Genomic DNA, 6,316 nt, shown 5'->3' on the forward strand with positions numbered 1-6,316 from the left:
AAAGAATGAGAGGCAAAAGTCACATGTTGCACCAAGGGAAATAGGCCATGACAGCAGATGAGCTCTGGAAGAGGTGACAAGAGAGGCTGGGGAATCTCCATCCTTGGCAACACTAAGAGTTCATCTGGACAATACACTGAACAACATGACCATACTTTGATGTTAGCCTTGCTTTGACTAGAGGGCTGAACTAGACACCTCCAGAAGTCTCTTCCAAACCAAATTTGCTATGATTCTCTGACTGACAATGAGGATCCAATGGCCTTGGTGACCTTGTGGTGACCTTGTGGTGACCTTGGTGAAAGACCTTGTGTTAATATTGCTCTGGAGGCCTTCATGGGGAGCTGCAATGTGAAAGCATTGCCAAAAGACCGCTGGAGGAGCACTCCTTATGGTGGGGGAGTCTTTTCTTTGAAGATGAAAGCACAGATAAGCTTGCAGAAAACTCTGTCACATGAATAATGTATATGACAAACAAACAGTGAGCCAGGCCCCCAGATGAGCTATTAGTGATGGCATATATATCACCCAACAAAAAGAGGTCCTATTTGCAGTTGCCCATCACTGTCATCAGGAGTCACCCCACAGTTGGGCAGTTTCCCATGCTGGACTGCCTGGCACAGCAGCCCTTAGCTGCTGCGTACTACAGCTCAGTGACAGCTCAGTGACTAGAGCTTTTAGCTCAGTGACAGCCAGCGCAAAGACAAGTGACCAGCTGCAGCATTTTCTTCACTCGTGGAAATCAGCCCATTTCCTTGCCAGTTGACAGTTATCCACAGGAATTTGGCTTTGCAGGTCCTAAATAGCAAGCTAGGAAGTCTGACGATCTCTGTTGAAGAAAGCTTTAGAATAAGTGTATAATAGCCTGGCATAAGATCACAGAATAATAAACAAAATGACTCACATGAGGAGACTGAATGTTCTGTCCACATTTATGAGTAACAGATATTTATAGGAGAACTGTAAGAAAGTGTAAAAATGAGGGTCATCTAATAGTCTAATCTAATAGTCCTGAGCACAACAGGAAGTACAACCACAATCACATGGCAAGGCATTTCCATGGCAACTGATAACATTTTCTGTTAACCTGGAGTTAAATTTCAGACTATAATGAGCCTAAGGACAGAGAATGCATGAGGATGCAGCAAGATAGCTAATGCCATATGTAGAAAAGTGATATGTTTGTACTGTGCGTATGATGGGAGCAGGAGGGAGCGAGAGCAGGACTGGAATAAGGAAGCCTTGTCCCAGCGCATTGTCATGGACAGGAAATGCTCTCTGCCCTCCATTACCACTGGATCTCACTGCATGGATTTCCCTGCAATGGTCTTGGTAAATAGTGCAGATGTGAGAAGTTGCATCACTGCTCTTTCCCTGGTCCCATAACTGCGTCATTGGTCTGTCCTGGCTTTGGAACAAAAGGCATTAACTACCTTACCAGACATGCTGCCTCCATGATTACCAGGGCCCTGGCCAGCCCCTCTGGGGCTTCCTCTCACCCTGCCCATGGCCCAGGAGCCCATTCAGCCTAACCCCATTTCAGTTCAACCCATGGCTGTCAGTCCCTTCCCCAGCAATGCTGCAGGTTGTCAGAGTTCAGCTACCTGCAGCCCTGCTGAGCCAGGTCCACCGGCAGACCAATGTCCCAGCCCATCCTTGGTCTCTCCCTTTCTCCATGGCCCAGTCTGACTGTCCCTGGACATGACTCTGGGATGTAGATTGACCTCCTGACTTGAATTCATTCCTTGTCACTGTGAAGCTGCTTTACAATCTGCAGGCATGGCTGAACCCGTCAAGGATCTCCACGGCTCCCCTGCTCCCTGGCTGGGAGCGGTGGGATGGGTGTTAGCGCACTCAGCTCCCAGCTCCCAGTCCCTCAGGGAGCTGCTGGCCCTCACTGCACCCCAGCACAAGTGTCCATGGTACCATAATACCTAGGTTCTTCTGCAGGTCCTTGCCAGAAAGCTACACCCAAGCCATGCACAGCCTTTGCATCCTAATCCCAGCCCAATGACTTGGGGGATATAAGAGAAAAGCTGCCTCACCTGCAACTTGTTTTGATGAACTAGCATTGAGGAGGATTGTATTAACTAGCATCTAGGCAGGATGTATTTATGATCTCCCAGTGCACAGGGATAATGGTAGCTTCTTCATCAGATAGACTGTCCCCATTTACCTTCCCAGCTATCTAGCCAGGTTATTACTCAACTTATGAAACAGGTGTGAGGTGCCAGCATCAGCCCTTGGCTGAAGGATTGCCCCTTTCTTTCTCCCTCAAAGCCCTTTATACTTGAAGATCCCAGCTGTGAGCAGGTACTGTGGTTTCCCTCCCTTTTTTGCTCTGTAAGTTTCTACCCAAGCACGAACAAGATGTTGTGTGATGGGACACTCCTCTCATGTCAGGACAATCTGTAGTGACTATTAAACAATCACAGGCAGGTACGAAGAAACAAAGCTGATGTACGTTCCCTGCTCCAGAACTAGAGGAAAACAAATGTCACCGGTCTTTGGAATACTTTCTTGAGGTCAGGGGCTTTTTGGGATGCATGCACAAATAGTAAACCTGCTGTTTTAGGGATGGGGCTACAAGGAAAGCCAGCTTATTGTATACACTCTTCAAAGAGAGCATGAGAAAGACATGGTTTCCTGACACCTTCCTTACTCACCCTGCTTAAACAACTGCAACCAAATTCAATGTCAAAATTCTCAGCACCTTCCATGAGTCTCATGTTTTTCCTTCTATTTTCCCTTCAGATGTACTGAGGAAAGAATCCCTCTGTGTTACCTGCAGGTCTGTAGACGAGGAAATATTGCATTTGCACATGCAAAGGGATTTGTTTAATCTAGCAGCTGGGAGTCTGAAAGGTAAAGCCACAGGTGCCCTTATTTGTTTAGAATTAGTTGAGATCTGAGGAAGAAACACACCTTCGACACTGTAGTTTCAAAAGAAGTGAAAGGAAATGTGACACATCCTGTTCCTACAAACCCTTTTCCAGTAACTTAAAAGAAAATCTTTACACTTTTGAGGTTTTGCAAAGCTATTTACCTTCCTTCATAGTTTTCCTGTTTTCCTCTGAGTTAAAACAGATTTATGTGTGAAAGGACAACCTGCACTTGACAGAGTGGAGCCATCTGCCATTTCTTGATAACACCAGCTCTGCAAAGCTAATCTCAGAGTCTCTGCATTTGCTTCTATTTTCAAACTTGGTAAGAACACAAGGGCTTGAAGAGCAGAATAGATGGCACATTTAAATGCTTTGTCAAAGGCTGATTTGTTTCAGTGTTTTCTTATGATTAAAATCAGACATCTGTTGAACTAACAGAAATTGTGCACAAAGCAAATGAAAATGATGGAAAATCTAAGGTCAAGCAAGTTAACACGAGTGTCTATGAATGGCCACGGTACAGCCAAGCTCAGATCGGTCTGGTATGTGTTCCAAAGTCAGAATATTCATTCAAGGACTCTGCTCTCCCATTCTACAAATTCCTCTCAACCACAACAAACCTCTCATCGAAGATGATTGGAACAAGCTCTGACACATACACAGGCGAGTTTCCAACAAATGGGAACCATTCTTCTGAAATCAGTAGAGGCTACATTACTGTAGGTAGCAAGCGGTGGTATGGCCAAGCATTTCTTCCTGAGAAACTAAGTCTGTCTTTCAAGATGTTCTCTCGAACACAGCAAGTCATGGACAACTCATAATTCTTAAACCAGAGACAGAAGACCATCTGGGGGACCTTAGTCTGAGAATCCCCATAAGAGAAGACTTAAAGCATTTAAACAGCACACAGAGGGTTTATTAGATTCCATTGGAGATCTCTTAGATTGGTGGGGAGATGGGAGATTGGTGTGCGTTCAATGCATAGGAGATATATCAAAGCTTCATAGAAGCCACAAGTTAACTAAGAAGTCCTGACAGTGGTGAAGTAGGGAGAAGTCATACTCCAAGCCCAGACCAATGAGTATGAGCTTTGGAGCGGGTCTCTTGGTACGTTCACGCACACGGGGAATGAGTCATCAGCCTCTTGGAAAGGCAGAGATTTTTAGCCACTGAGTGGACTCCTCTCCTAAGAGAGCCAAGTGTTTCATGGGAAACACTCCAGGGAATGATTAGGGAAACAATCCAGGCAGCCTCATAATCAGCAGCATTAGTGATTGTCTGCAAGCAAAGACTCTTCCATACTTGTCATCTGGTCATGTCAGAAAATAAAAATAAAGACTAGGAATTAATTAAGAAATGCAGACTGTTGGGTAATCTACTGTTCCTGCCACTTGAGAGACAAATGGGCAGGCCATGTCAGGTATGCCTTAAAATGTGGAAAGAACTTCAAAACCACCATAACTTTTCAAATATGATGGAGAGAGGCTTGGCAACACCCTCAGCCAGTTCCTTCAGGACCCTGGGATGAAGGTCATCAGGCCCCATAGACTTGTACCTGTTCAATTTCATCAGGTGTTCTTGAACCTGTTAGCTTACAGTGGGATGGACTTTGCTGCGCCAGCTCCCACCTAGAGGTTCAGGGACTCGAGAGATTTGGGAAGCCTGACTGGCAGTGAAGACTGAGACAAAGAACTTGTTGAGTTCCTCAGGCTTCTCCATGTCTGTCGCTACTTCTCCCTTCTTGTTTATCGGAGGGGGTGTACTCTCCTTAGCCTTTCTTTTCTAGCCAATGCACCTACAGAATCCGTTCTTGTTATTCTTGGCATCCCTTACCAAGCTCAGTTATATCTGTGCTTTGGCTTTCCTGATCCCCTCCCTGCACATCTGGACAGCATCCCCGTACTCTTCCCAGGCCACATGTCCTTGCTTCCACTGGCTGTGCATTTCCTTCTTGCACCTCAGTCTGACCAGCAGGTCCTTGCTCTGCCATGCCAGTTTCCTGCCTTCCCTGCTCACTTTCTTACACATGGGGATGGAGTTTTTGAGCTCTAAGAAAAGTGTCCTTAAAGACTGCCAGCTCTGTTCAGCTCCTTTGTCCCTAAGGATTGTGTTCCAGGGGATTTTGCCCACTAGTTCTTTAAACAGCTGGAAGTCCACACTTCTAAGGTTCAGGGTCCTGACTTTGCTCTTTGCCAGGCCCATATTCCTTGAAATTACAAACTCAACCACAGTGTGGTCACTGCAGCCCAGACTGCCTCTGATCTTAACCTCTTCAATGAGTTCATCTGCACTGGTGAGCACAAGGTCCAGTAATGCTTCTCCTCTGGTTGGTTTGTCTAATATCTGGACCAGGAAGTTATCCTCAGTGCACTCTAGGAGTCTCCTTCATTGCTTACAGCCTGCTGTGTAGCTTTTCCAGCAGTCATCTGGGTGGCAGAAGTCCCCCATCACAATGAGAGCTTGCAAGCCTGATGCTTCTTGTAGTTGAAGCAAGGCCTCATCAACAGGCTCCCCTTCAGGTGGACTGTAGTAGATCCCAACCACAAGGTGTCATTTACTCGTCTGATCCTTAACTTTTATCCACAAGCTCTCAACCTGTCTGTAGGTATTTCTCAGAGGAATCTCTTCACAATCAGTCTATTCCCCAACACAGAGGGCAACATGCCTGTCCTTCCTTCCCTATCTCTTCTGAAAAGCTTGTAGCTCCCTATTCCAGTGTTCAAGTTGTGTGATTTGTCCCACATTTTTGTGATAGTAATAAGGTTTTCTAATTGCACTGTGGTGTCCAGCTCCTCCCACTTGTTTTCCTTGATGTGTGTTGGTATAGAGGCTCTTTAGCTGGTCACATCACTTTGTAGCTTTCTTGTATTATCATGAATGTAGGCCCCAGTCAGGCAGCAAACCTCTTTGGAGAGATTTCTGAGTGGCAAATGGGTGCCTCAGTGCCTCTCAGCAGGGAGTCTCCCGTTACTAACACCCTTTGTACCTTTTTTGTGGCACTGGTTCTGATGCAGATGGTCGACTAGGCCAACTTTTTATAGCTGCCCTTTCCTAACTCCTTACCGTTACTTACACACTCCTGTTTTTCAGCCCAAAAGCATCATATCTGTTGTGTAGGGGCACTTAAGGGGCAAGGGCCCAGAGAGTGGTGGTGAATGGAGCTAAATCCAGCTGGTGACCAGTCATGAGTACTGTTCCCCAGGGGTCAGTGTTGGGGCGCATCCTCTTTAATATCTTTATTATTGATTTGGATGAAGGAATTGAGTGCACTCTCAGTAAGTCTGCAGATGACACAAAGTTGGGGGGAAGTGTTGATCTGCTGGAGGGTACAAAGGCCCTGCAGAGGGGCCTGGACATGTTGGATCAATAGGCAGAGGCCATTGGGATGAGGTTCAAAATGGCTAAGTGCCGGGTCCTGCACTTTGGTCACA

The sequence above is a fragment of the Cygnus atratus genome, chromosome 5 (assembly GCF_013377495.2).
Source record: "Cygnus atratus isolate AKBS03 ecotype Queensland, Australia chromosome 5, CAtr_DNAZoo_HiC_assembly, whole genome shotgun sequence".
Classification (NCBI taxonomy): domain Eukaryota; kingdom Metazoa; phylum Chordata; class Aves; order Anseriformes; family Anatidae; genus Cygnus; species Cygnus atratus.